We start from the raw sequence: 15,731 nt of genomic DNA, 5'->3' as shown, positions 1-15,731 counted from the left end.
GAGCTGCTACTGCTGATACAGGGACAGTGTTAGAGAGGCTGTAGTGTGATATAGTGCTGTGTAGCAGTCAGTGTAGGGGGAGGAGCTGCTGCTGATACAGGGACAGTGTTAGAGAGGCTGTAGTGTGATATAGTGCTGTGTAGCAGTCAGTGTAGGGGGAGGAGCTGCTGCTGATACAGGGACAGTGTTAGAGAGGCTGTAGTGTGATATAGTGCTGTGTAGCAGTCAGTGTAGGGAGAGGATCTGCTGCTGATACAGGGGAAGTGTTAGAGAGGCTGTAGTGTGATAGTGCTGTGTAGCAGTCAGTGTAGGGGGAGGAGCTGCTGCTGATACAGGGACAGGGTTAGAGAGGCTGTAGTGTGATATAGTGTTGTGTAGCAGTCAGTGTAGGGGAGGAGCTACTGCTGCTGATACAGGGACAGTGTTAGAGAGGCTGTAGTGTGATATAGTGCTGTATAGCAGTCAGTGTAGGGAGAGGAGCTGCTGCTGCTAATACAGGGACAGTGTTAGAGAGGCTGTAGTGTGATATAGTGCTGTGTAGCAGTCAGTGTAGGAGGAGAAAGAGCTGCTGCTGATACAGGGACAGTGTTAGAGAGGCTGTAGTGTGATATAGTGCTGTGTAGCAGTCAGTGTAGGGGGAGGAGCTGTTGCTGCTGATACAGGGACAGTGTTATAGAGGCTGTAGTGTGATATAGTGCTGTGTAGCAGTCAGTGTAGAGGGAGGAGTTGCTGCTGCAGATACAGGGACAGTGTTAGAGAGGCTGTAGTGTGATATAGTGCTGTGTAGCAGCCAGTGTAGGGGGAGGAGGAGCTGCTGCTGATACAGGGATAGTGTTAGAGAGGCTGTAGTGTGATATAGTGCTGTGTAGCAATCAGTGTAGGGAGAGGAGCTGCTGCTGATACAGGGACAGTGTTAGAGAGGCTGTAGTGTGATATAGTGTGGTGTAGCAGTTAGTGTAGGGGGAGGAGCTGCTGCTGCTGATACAGGGACAGTGTTAGAGAGGCTGTAATGTGCTATAGTGCTGTGTAGCAGTCAGTGTAGGGGGAGGAGCTGCTGCTACTGATACAGGGACAGTGTTAGAGAGGCTGTAGTGTGATATAGTGTGGTGTAGCAGTCAGTGTAGGGGAGGTGCAGCTGGATGTTTTTGTCTTATGCCACGTCTGCCAGCTAGGATTGCGTATTGTACATCTGGTCGGTTCAGATGTTGCCTTGCCCCCTTGGTGTCCTAACCATGCTTTATTCGTAGGACTAACAGATAGCTCTCTAGGCAACTTGGCCTGATGAAGGGCTCTCTGTGCCCGAAACAAGCGTGTCATTGCCTCTTCCTAAATTGCATTGTCTATGATTAAGTTTATGTTCGTGCTATAAACCTGTATTGGAAGCATTCGTAAGGAACCTTTTACAGAAATTTTTTTTTTAGAAAAAAACCCTTTTTCAATTTTGTGTCAATAAAGATTTTGATATTTTTGCATTTAAAGACCTGTATGAATTTTTTCTATGATCCTTTCTATATATACAAAGGGATGTCCCAGTAGCCTCACTAATCCAGTCCTGCCAGGGATAACCCAATAGTTTTAGTAATCCAGCCCTGCCAGGGATATCCCAGTAACCTTACTAATCCAGCCACGAAAGGGATAACCCAATAGTTTTAGTAATCCAGCCCTGCCAGGGATATCCCAGCAGCCTCACTAATCCGGCCCTGCCAGAAATATCACAGCAGCTTTACTAATCCAGCCCCACCAGGGATATCTATCTCAGCAGCCTCACTAATCCAGTCCTGCCAGGGATATCCCAGCAGCCTCACTAATCCAGCCCTGCCAGGGATATCCCAGCAGCCACACTAATCCAGCCCCGCCAGGGATATCCCAGCAGCCTCACTAGTCCAGCCCCGCCAGAGATATCCCAGCAGCCTCACTAGTCCAGCCCTGCCAGGGATATCCCAGCAGCCTCACTAATCCAGCCCTGCCAGGGATATCCCAGCAGCCTCACTAGTCCAGCCCTGCCAGGGATATCCCAGCAGCCTCACTAATCTAGCCCTGCCAGGGATATACCAGCAGCCTCACTAATCCAGCCCTGCCAGGGATATCCCAGCAGCCTCACTAATCTAGCCCTGCCACGGATATCCCAGCAGCCTCACTAATCCAGCCCCGCCAGGGATATCCCAGCAGCCTCACTAGTCCAGCCCTGCCACGGATATCCCAGCAGCCTCACTAATCTAGCCCTGCCAGGGATATACCAGCAGCCTCACTAATCCAGTCCCGCCAGTGATATCCAGTAGCCTCACTGACCCAGCTCTGCCAGGGATATCCCAGTAGCCTCACTAATCCAGTCCTGCCAGGGATATCCCAGTATCTTCACTAATCCATCCCTGCCACGGATATCCCAGCAGCTTCACTAATCCAGCCCTGCCAGGGATATCCCAGTAGCCTCACTAATCCAGCTCTGCCAGGGATATCCCAGCAGCCTCACTAATCCAGCCCCGCCAGGGATATCCCAGTAGCCTCACTAATCCAGCCCTGCCAGGGATATCCCAGTATCTTCACTAATCCAGCCCTGCCAGGGATATCCCAGTAGCCTCACTAATCCAGCCCCGCCAGGAATATCCCAGCAGCCTCACTAATCCAGCCCTGCCAGGGATATCCCAGCAGCCTCACTAATCCAGCCCTGCCAGGAATTTCCCAGTAGCCTCACTAATCCAGCCCCGCCAGGAATTTCCCAGTAGCCTCACTAATCCAGCCCCGCCAGTAATATCCCAGCAGCCTCACTAATCCATCCCTGCCAGGGATATCCCAGCAGCTTCACTAATCCAGCCCTGCCAGGGATATCCCAGTAGCCTCACTAATCCAGCTCTGCCAGGAATATCCCAGCAGCCTCACTAATCCAGCCCCACCAGGGATATCCCAGCAGCCTCACTAATCCAGCCCCGCCAGGGATATCCCAGTAGCCTCACTAATCCAGCCCTGCCAGGGATATCCCAGTATCTTCACTAATCCAGCCCTGCCAGGGATATCCCAGTAGCCTCACTAATCCAGCTCTGCCAGGAATATCCCAGCAGCCTCACTAATCCAGCCCCGCCAGGGATATCCCAGCAGCCTCACTAATCCAGCCCTGCCAGGGATATCCCAGTAGCCTCACTAATCCAGCCCTGCCAGCCTCCCAGTAGCCTCACTAATCCAGCTCTGCCAGCAATATCCCAGAAGCCTCACTAATCCAGCCCCACCAGGGATATCCCAGTAGCCTCACTAATCCAGCCCCGCCAGGGATATCCCAGTAGCCTCAATAATCCAGCCCTGTCAGGGATATCCCAGTAGCCTCACTAATCCAGCTCTGCCAGCAATATCCCAGCAGCCTCACTAATCCAGCCCCACCAGGGATATCCCAGTAGCCTCACTAATCCAGCCCCGCCAGGGATATCCCAGTAGCCTCACTAATCCAGCCCTGCCAGGGATATCCCAGTAGCCTCACTAATCCAGCCCTGCCAGGGATATCCCAGCAGCCTCACTAATCCAGCCCTGCCAGGGATATCCCAGCAGCCTCACTAATCCAGCCCTGCCAGAGATATCCCAGTAGCCTCACTAATCCAGCTCTGCCAGCAATATCCCAGCAGCCTCACTAATCCAGCCCCACCAGGGATATCCCAGCAGCCTCACTAATCCAGTCCTTCCAGGGATATCCCAGTAGCCTCACTAATCCAGCCCCACCAGGGACATCCCAGTAGCCTCACTAATCCAGCCCCGCCAGAGATATCCCAGCAGCCTCACTAATCCAGCTCTACCAGGGATATCCCAGTAGCCTCACTAATCCAGCCCTGCCAGGGATATTCCAGTAGCCTCACTAATCCAGCCCTGCCAGGGATATCCCAGTATCCTTACTAATCCAGCCCTGTCAGGGATATCCCAATATATCCTCACTAATCCAGCCCCGCCAGGGATATCCCAGTAGCCTCACTAATCCAGCCCCGCCAGAGATATCCCAGCAGCCTCACTAATCCAGCCCTACCAGGGATATCCAGTAGCCTCACTAATCCAGCCCTGCCAGGGATATCCCAGTCGCCTCACTAATCCAGCCCTGCCAGGGATATCCCAGTATCCTTACTAATCCAGCCCTGTCAGGTATATCCCAATATATCCTCACTAATCCAGCCCTGCCAGGGATATCCCAGCAGGCTCACTAATCCAGCCCTGCCAGGAATTTCCCAGTAGCCTCACTAATCCAGTCCTGCCAGGGATATCCCAGTAGCCTCACTGATCCAGTCCTGCCAGGGATATCCCAGTACCCTCACTAATCCAGCCCTGCCAGGAATATCCCAGTATCCTTACTAATCCAGCCCTGTCAGGGATATCCCAATATATCCTCACTAATCCAGTCCCGCCAGGAATATCCCAGCAGCCTCACTAATCCAGCCCCGCCAGGGATATCCCAGCAGGCTCACTAATCTAGCCCTGCCAGGAATTTCCCAGTAGCCTCACTAATCCAGTCCTGCCAGGGATATCCCAGTTGCCTCACTGATCCAGCCCTGCCAGGGATATCCCAGTAGCCTCACTAATCCATCCCTGCCAGGGATATCCCAGCAGCCTCACTAATCCAGCCCTGCCAGGGATATCCCAGCAGCCTCAATAATCCGGCCCGGCCAGGGATATCCCAGTAGCCACACTAAGACAGCAGTCTAGGGCCAATATAGGGGGGGGGGGAAGCCATTTAATTTATTAGTATGTTTTGGCATGTGGGAGGAAACCAGAGTTCCAAGAGAAAACCCAAGCAGATACAGGAATAACACACAACATCTGTGCAGATAGTAACTTGGCTCTGATACAAATCGGGCCTCAGCGCTACAAGGCGAGAGCGCCAACCACTACACCACCGTGCTTACAAATTAAACCTGTAATTATTGATCTTATTCTTAAAGAGACTCTGTAACAAAATTTTAAGCCTTATTTCTCCTATCCTATAAGTTCCTATACCTGTTCTAATGTGGTCTGTCTTACTGCAGCCTTTCCTAGTTGCACTGTCTCTGTACTAAATCTTATATCCTTTCCTCTGTCGTGTCTGTCGGGCTGAGGCTGGAATTTGTGGAATGTGCAGCACTGCTTGTCATTGGAAGAAGCTTTACACACCCCCTCCAAACTCTGCATGAGTCACACAGTAAGCTAGTTCTCAGCCTATGATACTGTGGTTAGAAGCCAGTCTTTTGTTTGTAAACACTGCCTAATTTATTAGGGCCTTTTTCCACTACCCTGCGATTTGCGATTTGATTCTGATCGCAAATCGCAAGGTACATTAAACTAATGGAAACTGCAGCAGCAATTTCCATTAGTGCGATCCGATTGCAATGCGATTTTAGTCAAAACGTCAAATCGTCGTCCTGCCGCATTTTGGATGCGATTGAGCTTTACTATTATTATTATTATTATTTAGTATTTATATAGCGCCAACATATTACGCAGCGCTGTACAGTGTATATATATATATTGTCTTGTCACTAACTGTCCCTCAAAGGAGCTCACAATCTAATCCCTACCATTGCCATATGTCTATATTATGTAGTGTAAGTACTGTGGTCTAGGGCCAATTTTTAGGGGGCAGCCAATTAACTTATCCGTATGTTTTTGGAATATGGGAGGAAACCGGAGTGCCCGGAGAAAACCCACGCAGACACGAAGAGAGCATACAAACTCTTTGCAGATAGTGCCCTGGCTGGGATTCGAACCAGGGACCCAGTGCTGCAAGGCGAGAGTGCTAACCACTACGCCACAGTGCTTACTATACTGAGTATAGTAGCTCAATCGCAATCGCATGGTGGAAATTGAAACGCGATTGCGATCACATTTCATAGTGGAAAAACTGTTAATTACGAGCCAGGATTGCAGCAGGGAGTGGCAGAAACAGCACAGAGGGGCACAGGAGAAAATAAGGAATAGAATGGTATGCTTTTTATTGTAAGAATATTAGAGTACAGATTCTCTTTAAAGCAGGTCCCAGATGAAAAACTAACTATAACAAGTAACTTGTCTATTTATCTTATGTAAAGTTTAGATAGTTTACACAGCATATCTAGCTGCAAACAGCTTCAAAAGTTTATGATTATTTATTTCTGTGATACAATGAGGGCAGCCATGTTCTGTTTGTCATCTTTACACAGGTAATCTGCAACTGCATCTACACCCCTCAGCCTGTGAAAAATTCACTCCCCTTTGCCCCTGAAATCTCTGGCTAGTAACCTCCTTCTCCTCCTGCACAGACTGAGCTCCCATAAGACCTTGCTACATGGTTCTGAGTGCCTTGGCATTTTGGAGACGCTGTGGGCGAGGCTTGTTTGGTTTATAGGGAATTAGAGTATTAAAACAAAACAAAAAAGTATTTGGCTTGAGGAATGCCCTATAAACTATATGAAAGGAACACAATTATGGAATGTATAAAAGTTCATCTCAGATCCACTTTAAGTGTTTTCTGTGAGAAGGGGCAATTTCTCTACCAGCTTTTTTTAAATTGTTTAAATATTTGATTTCATTTTCATGACTCTGATGGCCAGTGTTGATCGGATACCTCATTATCCTATACGAGTTTGGTCGAATTCGGATAGTAAACTATCCGAATTCATTCGAAGTTCGATATTCGAGTTAATCAAATATCCTATTCGAACTCGGATATCCGACGTCACTATCCGAGTCTGTATTCGAGTAAAATATTCAAGCTGGCCTTAAATAGCTTTTAAAACTTGTATTGGAGGTCAATGATGCATGAAACCACCTTTTTTATGAAGAAAAACATCAAGTGATCAAGTGATTATGTGGTGATGTAGTAGTTATAAAAAAGGTATCAAAAATAGTAAATTAACTTCATGAAAAGTGTTTGCATGAGAAAGTGTGTCCAAAATGGTTGTAAGTTGGAAGTCTTCATTTACGTCGTCTTCATCATCTTCTTCTATATCTTCTTCTTCTTCTTCTTCTTCTATGTCTTCTTCTACTCGAATCTTCTTCATCTTCTACTTCTTGTATCTTCTTCAATTATCTTTTTCTTCTTCTATATCTTCTTCTTCTATATCTTCTTCTTCTTCTTCTGTATCTTCTTCTTCTATATCTTCTTCTTCTATATCTTCTTCTTCTTCTGTATCTTCTTCTTCTATATCTTCTTCTTCTATATCTTCTTCTTCTTCTTCTATTTCTTCTTCTTCTTCTATATCTTCTTATTCTTCTTCTTCTTCTTCTTCTATATCTTCTTCTTCTATATCTTCTTCTTCTATATCTTCTTCTTCTTTCTTCTTCTTCTTCTATATCTTCTTCTTCTTCTTCCTCTTCTATATCTTCTTCTTCTATATCTTCTTCTTCCTTCTTCTTCTTCTTCTATATCTTCTTCATCTTCTTCTTCTATATCTTCTTCATCTTCTTCTTCTATATCTTCTTCTTCTATATCTTCTTCATCTTCTATATCTTCTTCTTCTCTATCATTATATTATGTGTCTTGGTTTTCCTTTCTTTTGTAATATTTTTTTTTACTTAATTTGTGGAAATATTTTATTTTAATAACAACACCATAGTTATATTTGTGTTGATGGCATAATAGGTAGTGGCACATGTCAAGCCACAGCGCCTTTTTCTGTGTACCCTGGTGGTGGTAAAACACAGACATCAGCAGTAGGAGGAAGTAGTTGCAGCTATTGTAGTGTGGTAATAGCTGGTAGGAGAGTGGGTGGCAGCAGAAAATAGTTCTTCTTCTGTTCTCCCTGGCAGTGGTAGCAACACACAGACAGCAGAAGCTCAATGCAGCTACAGAAGGAGGAGTAGTGTGTGTTGATGTGACTGCTGCTGACATAATAGGCCCTGGTTCCTAGCGGTGGTACCAGGGCCGTAAATGAACATCATGAGGTTCCAGACAGCGGTCGTGAAGCCCACAATGGCCTCAATTCACTAAGCTTTATCACACACTTTATCAAACGTTTGATAATTTACCTCATGGGTAAAATCTAATTTTGAATTCACTAAGGTGTTACAGATTTATTGAACGTTTTATCAATAAAACATTCGATAAATCTATAGCACCTTAGTGAATTCAAAATTAGATTTTACCCATGAGGTAAATGATCAAACGTTTGATAAAGTGTTTGATAAAGCTTAGTGAATTGAGGCCATTGTGTCCAATACACAATTAGGACAGCACAGTTTTCAACCCAGACACCTCTAAAATAATTAATTTTTTTTTTTAAATAATGCAGCTATTTTTGAGCGTAAATGGCTGGTGGCGCATGGGCAGCAGCACCTTGTAATGTGTTCCCTGGCAGTGGAAGCATACAGACAGCAGGAGGATATACAGCAGCAGGCAGCGTGAGGAGGATGAGTGTGTGGCAGACTGGCAGCAGGCAGGCAGTAGAGATGTCGCGAACCTCCGATTTTCGGTTCGCAAACCCTGTTCGCAAACCTTCGCGGAAGGTTCGGTTCGCGTGAAAGTTCGCGAACCACAATAGACTTCAATGGGGAGGCGAACTTTGAAAAATAGAAAAAATTATGCTGGCCACAAAAGTGATGGAAAAGATGTTTCAAGGGGTCTAACACCTGAAGGGGGCATGGCGGAGTGGGATACATGCCCAAAGTCCCGGGGAAAAATCTGGATTTGACGCAAAGCAGCGTTTTAAGGGCAGAAATCACATTGAATGCTAAATTGCAGGCCTAAAGTGCTTTCAAACATCTTGCATGGGTATACATCAATCAGGGAGTGTAATTAGAGTTCTGCTTCACGCTGACACACCAAACTCACTGTGTAACGCACCGCAAACAGCTGTTTGCATAGTGACGGCCGTGCTGGACTGGTGCGCACCGTGGCCAGAGTGTAGGCCATTGCGTTTTTCAAGCCCATATGGTCGCCGGGCTGTGGTAGCTCAATGATAGAACAACAGTGACTGTCCAGCTGATCAAATTTGGTCTGACCACAATGAAGCAACGACCTTATTATCTTTTGTGTGCCACCCCCACCCGAGACACTCAAATAGCCGGCGGTCATTGCTTCATTGTGATACGCAAGCCCCTTCACCACAGCAAGGTAATCATCACGAAAGGGGATGGGCACATGTACATGCCTTTTGTTTTTTTGTTGCAGCCACCCGCAGTGCAGCCAGAAAAATTAGCCAGGCATGTACATGCACCAGAAAAATTAGTGTAGCGGCCGCTGCTAGCAGCGGCCTTAAAAATTCAGAAATCCGCCTAGAGTCCTGGACCCTGTTGGTGGTGGTGGAGAAGGCAAGCAGCCTGCAGGCAGAGATGCTGTGTGTGGGGACTGACTTAGTCTTCAGTCGTGCAGTAGCCCTCCGTGATCCATTCCTCATTCATTTTGATAAAGGTCAGGTACTGAACACTGTCGTGACTTAGGCAACTTCTCTTCTCAGTAACTATGCCTCCAGCTGCACTGAAGGTCCTTTCTGACAGGACGCTTGCGGCAGGGCAAGAGAGAAGTTCTATGGCAAATTGGGACAGCTCTGGCCACAGGTGAAGCCTGCGCAACCAGTAGTCCAAGGGTTCATCGTCGCTTTTCGCAGTGTCTACATCCACACTCAAGGCCAGGTAGTCGGCTACCTGCCGGTCCAGGCGTTGGTGGAGGGTGGATCCGGAAGGACTATGGTGAGGAGTTGGACTAAAGAACGTCTGCATGTCCGACATCACCCTGAGATCGCTGGAGCGTCCTGTCCTTGCCTGCGTGGACTTGGGAGGAGGAGGGTTACTGCCAGTGGTGCCTTGATTGCGTTGTGCAGCCACATCACCCTTAAACGCATTGTAAAGCATCATCAACAGCTTGTTCTGCAAGTGCTGTATCCTTTCCGCCTTGTGTTGAGTTGGTAACAGGTCCGCCACTTTGTGCCTGTAACGAGGGTCTAGTAGCGTGGCCACCCAGTACAGGTCATTCGCCTTGAGTTTTTTGATACGGGGGTCCCTCAACAGGCTGGACAACATGAAAGAGGACATCTGCACAAAGTTGGATGTAGACGTACTCTCCATCTCATCTTGCTCTTCTTCAGTGACGGGATGCACCTCCTCTTCCACCCCCCAGCCACGAACAATACCACGGGAACGTGGAGCAGCAGTAGCCCCCTGTGACGGTTGCTGTGGTTGTTCTTCTTCCGCCGCCTCTTTCTGCTCCACAGAAACACCTTCCTCATCATCACCATCATTAGAGTCTGACTCCTCTCCTTCCCCACACGATTCCCCTTTTTCCTCCTCCTCCTCCTCCCCCCTCTGTGCTGCCGCAGGTGTTGTGGGAACATCGGGTTCGGGTGTAAATGGCTCCCACGACTCCTGCTGCCGTAACTCTTCTCGTTCACGCTCCTCCACAGCTGTATCCACCACTCTACGCACGGCACGCTCCAGGAAGTAGGCGTAGGGGATCAAGTCGCTGATGGCGCCCTCATCGCGACTCACCAGTTTGGTCACCTCCTCAAAGGGCTCCATGACCCTGCATGCATTTTGTATCAGTGTCCAGTTGTTGGGCCACATCCCCATCCTCCCAGATTGTGTCCTTGTACTGTAATGATACAGGTACTGGCTTTCTCCTGCTCTAGCAGGCGAGAGAACATCAGCAGGGTGGAATTCCAGCGAGTCGGGGTATCGCAAATCAGGCGTCTCACCGGCAAGTTGTTTCTACGCTGAATGTCCGCAAAGCGTGCCATGGCATTGTAAGAGCACCTGAAATGCCCACACAACTTCCTGGCCTGCTTCAGGACGTCCTCTAAGCCTGGGTACTTGGACACAAATCTTTGCACGACCAGATTCAGCACATGTGCCATGCAGGGTATGTGTGTCAGCTTTCCCAAATTCAACGCAGCAATGAGATTGCTGCCGTTGTCACACACCACGTTGCCGATCTCAAGCTTGTGCGGGGTCAGCCATTGCTCCACCTGTTTGTTAAGAGCAGCCAGGAGAGCTGCTCCAGTGTGACTCTCCGCTTTCAGGCAAGACATGTCTAACACTGCGTGACACCGTCGTACCTGGCATGCAGCATAGGCCCTGGGGTGCTGGGGCTGTGTAGCTGGAGAGGAGATCGCGGCACCAGCCAAGGAGGAGGAGGAGGATGACGACAGCGAAGTGGTGGTAGCAGGTGGAGAGGATGTGGCTGGAGGCCTGCCTGCAAGCCGTGGAGGTGTGACAAGTCGGTCCGCTGCGCAGCCACGTACTCCCTGCTTGCTGCCATCGGTCACCAGGTTGACCCAATGGGCTGTGTATGTAATGTAGTGGCCCTGCCCGTGCTTGGCAGACCAGGCATCCGTGGTCAGGTGAACCCTTGACCCAACGCTGTGTGCCAGAGATGACACCACTTGCCTCTCAACTGCACGGTACAGTTTGGGTATGGCCTTTTGTGAAAAATAATTGCGTCCTGGTATCTTCCACTGCGGTGTACCAATGGCCACAAGCTTACAGAAAGCCTCCGACTCCACCAGCTTGTATGGTAATAGCTGGTGAGCTAACAGTTCCGCCACGCCAGCTGTCAGACGCCGGGCAAGAGGGTGACTGGCAGACATTTGCTTCTTACGCTCAAATACTTCCTTCACGGACAGCTGGGTACTGCTGTGGGCAGAGGAGAAGGAACCGTTGAAGGGAAGAGGTGGTGTGGAGGAGGGTGGCTGTGAAGGTGCAAGGGAGAAAGTGGATGAAGACTATGCACCTGAAGGAGGAAGAGGAGAAGGAGGGTGGCTTGTCTTTTGAGTGGTGCTGCTTTTCCTCAGGTGTTCTTGCCATAGCTGTTTGTGCCTTCTCTCCAGGTGCCTTCGTAAGGCACTTGTCCCTACGTGAGAGTTGGCCTTTCCACGGCTCAATTTTTGCTGGCAGAGACAACAGATGGCTTTGCTCCGATCTGAGACACACACGTGAAAAAATTTCGAAACCGCTGAGCCCCCTGGGGTGATGGCGCTACGGTGGCATCAGCAGCTGGCTCCTCCTCTGAACTGTCCCCATGGTCATCTCCTCTACTAAGGAACATATGTGGTATCCGTATAATCGTCATCATAATCCTCCTGGCCAGCTTCGCTTTCCTCAGACACCTCCTCAACTGCACCAACTTCAGGTGGTTCATCATCCCCCTCCTCACACATTACGTCCATACTATCGCCACCTAACTCAGACGTATGAGGTGGTGTACCTGCGCCTTCTTCTTGTTGTTGCAGTAGTGGGTGTGAATCAGTGATTTCACCCCCACCACCAAATAACATGGGCAGCAGCACCTTTTAATGTGTTCCCTGGCAGTGGAGACACAGACAGCAGTAGGAAATACAACAGCAGGCAGCGTGAGGAGGATGAGTGTGTGGCAGTGGCAGCAGGCAGGCGGGCAGCGAGACATAACTGTTGGCGCATGGGCAGCAGCACCTTGTAATGTGTTCCCTGGCAGTGGAGACACAGACAGCAGGAGGAAATACAATAGCAGGCAGCGTGAGGAGGATGAGTGTGTGGCAGACTGGCAGCAGGCAGCAGGAGGGCAGGCAGCGAGACATAATAGGCCCTGGTTCCTAGCGGTGGTACCAGGGCCGTAAATAAACACATGAGGTTCCAGACAGCAGTCGTGAAGCCCACATTGTGTCCAATACACAATTGGGACAGCACCGTTTTCAACCCAGACACCTCTAAAATAATTATTATTTTTTTTCAAAATAATGCAGCTATTTTTGAATTTTGAACGTAAATAGCTGGTGGCGCATGGGCAGCAGCACCTTGTAATGTGTTCCCTGGCAGTGGAAACATACAGACAGCAGGAGGAAATACAGCAGCAGGCAGCGTGAGGAGGATGAGTGTGTGGCAGACTGGCAGCAGGCAGGCAGGAGGGCAGGCAGCGAGACATAATAGACCCTGGTTCCTAGCGGTGGACCAGGGCCATAAATAAACACCATGAGGTTCCAGACAGTGGTCGTGAAGCCCACATTGTGTCCAATACACAATTGGGACAGCACAGTTTTCAACCTGGACACCTCTAAAATAATAACACTAAATTATTACATTTTTTTTTTCAGAAATGCAGCTATTTTTGAGCGTAAATAGCTGGTGGCGCATGGGCAGCAGCACCTTTTAATGTGTTCCTTGGCAGTGGAGACACAGACAGCAGGAAGAAATACAGCAGCAGCAGCAGGCGTAATGTGTGTGTGCCACTTCATGTCCCCCTCTCGCCGACAACAGGGGCCCGGAATTCGCCTTCTACCCAAGCCTGGTTCATTTTGAGAAACGTCAGTCTGTCCACAGACTTGTGAGACAGATGAGATCGCTTCTCAGTGACGACTCCACCGGCTGCACTGAAGCAACGCTCTGACTGTACGCTGGAAGGGGGGCAGGAGAGCACTTTCAGGGCGTACTGCGCAAGCTCGCTCCAGATCGACAGGTGCTTGACCCAATACTCCATGGGATCAACAGGGGCAACGCTGTCAAGCCCGCTGAAGGACCGCATGTAGTCAGCCACCATGCGGGTCAAGCGCTGTCTGTGACTGGAGAAGGATGCTGCTGCAGGCACCTCCTCTCTAGTCCCTGGCAGCTCTACACTCATGTAGAGCTCGTTGGTCAGAGACAGCAGGTCTGTGGTGCGCGTGCGCTTGCTGCTGGTGGATGCAGGCATCTGCTGCTGCCTCTGTGCTGGCTGGACAGTGGGGGTGGATGGCTGAGGGAAGGCTTCCTCCAAGCGCTCAACAAGGGACAGCTGCAAATCCCTCATTTGTTGCGCACGGTCTCCTCCTGCAGGCAGGAACTGGCTGAGCTTCCCCTTCAGACGTGGGTCCAGCATCATGCAGATCCAGATGTCCTCCCTCTGCTTCATCTGGATGACCCTTGTGCGCTGCCATTGGGAAGAGTCTGGCCACGTCTGCTGGCACATCATCGGCAGCCCCAGAGCCGACAGTGCTGTCCTCCTCATTCTCTGCCTCCTCCACCTCATCCTCTCTCCACCCCCGCACCAGTCCAGCTGCGCTCTGCTGCTCCCCCTCATCAGCAGCAAGGTCAGGGACCTCCACCAACTCCAAGCCCTCCTCCTCAGAGGAGGCCTGTGAAGCTGCCTGCAGCTCCTGCTGGTCCAAGGCTGCCGCTCCCTCTTCCAGCAGTGCATACAGGGCCCTGTCCAGCACACACACCAAGGGGACCCACTCGCACACCATTGCATGGTCCCTGCTTACCATGTTGGTGGCCTGCAGGAACTGTGCCAGCACTGAGCACACCTGCTGCATGTGCCCCCAGTCCTCCGTGGAGATGATGGACGGGAGAATGGTGGCGGCACGCCCAGTTGCAGTGATGGCGGCAACTGTTGCTCGTGCAACGTACTGGCTGACAGCCTGCCTCTGTTCAACCAGATGCTCCAACATCGCCAGGGTGGAGTTCCAGCGAGTTGGAACATCGATCATAAGCCGGTGCTGTGGCAGGTGCAGCTCCTTCTGCACCTCTTCCAGGCTCGCTATGGCTGCAGCCGAGTGCCGGAAATGACGCACAGCCTTCCTTGCCGCCTCAAGGAGTCGGTCCATCCCCTGGTAGGTCCGCTGGAACTTTTGGACTACCAGGTTCAGGACGTGCTCCAGGCAGAGGATGTGGGTCAGGTCTCCCCTGCTGATTGCAGCAACCAGGTTTGCCCCATTGTCGGACACCACTTCTCCGACTCTGAGGCCTCTGGGGGTCAGCCAATTCCTCTCCTGCTCTCAGAGTTTGGCGAGGACATGGCTCGCCGTCAGTTTGGTCTTCCCCAGGCTGACCAATTCCAGCAGCGCTTGGCAGTGGCGGGGCTTCACGCTGCTGCTGAGGCGGGGGGTTTCGGCTGGTGTGCCGGAGGATGGAAGCGGATCAGAGGAACCTGCTGCAATTTCGCTGACCGGCCTGCATGGTGGCACCACCCACTGTGTTGTTGCTGCTGCTGCTGCTCTGACAGTGCCCGATGCTGCTCCCTCCTCCTCACCCCCTTCCACCAAGCTGACCCAATGCGCGGTAAAAGACAGATAGCGGCCTGTCCCAAACCGGCTGCTCCACGAGTCCATGGTGACGTGGACCCGTTGACCCACCGCGTGATCCAGCCCTCTCCCGACATTGGCCATCACAGAGCGGTGAAGTGCAGGTATGGCCGTGCGTGCAAAAACATGTACGCTGGAGATTGGCCAATCGGGGGCTGCACACATCAGGAGCGCACACATGTCGCTCCCCTCCTGCACAAGGGAATAAGGCAGGAGTTGGGAGCACATGGCCTGTGCCAGCAAGCCGTTCAGCTGACGCACGCGACGGCTGCTGGGAGGCAGAACCCTGACCACCCCCTGGAAGGTGTCACTGAGCAGGGTCTGGCGACGCCTTTTGCTGGCACGGGAATCAGTGGAGGGAGCAGAGGAGGCCACTGAGGACTGGCTGCCAGAATAGGCCTCAGTGTCGGCGGCAGGAGTTGCAGAGGGAGGAGGAGCAGTGCGTTTCTGACGCACTCCTGCTGGTGCTGCTGGAGGAGGTGGAGGAGGGCGGGTGGCTGCTGCCGACGGCTTTGCAGTGGTGGCGGGTCTGCCACTGCCACTGCCAGCTTCCTTCAACTTCATGAACTCCTCATGCTCATGAAAGTGTTTCCCTGCCAGATGGTTCACCAGAGAGGTGGTGCCGTACGCAGAGGGCTCCTTCCCTCTGCTGAGCTGCTGGCGGCACTGGTTGCAGGTGGCATACTTGCACTCCACATATGGCAGGGTGAAAAAATTCCAAATTGGGGAGGTGAACTTGCCCCTTCGGCTGGAAGGTTCTGCTGCTGCTGGTCTCCCTGTGGTGGTTGTGGG

This window comes from Hyperolius riggenbachi, chromosome 10, assembly GCF_040937935.1.
Source record: "Hyperolius riggenbachi isolate aHypRig1 chromosome 10, aHypRig1.pri, whole genome shotgun sequence".
Classification (NCBI taxonomy): Eukaryota; Metazoa; Chordata; class Amphibia; order Anura; family Hyperoliidae; genus Hyperolius; species Hyperolius riggenbachi.
This window is presented reverse-complemented; position numbering follows the sequence as displayed.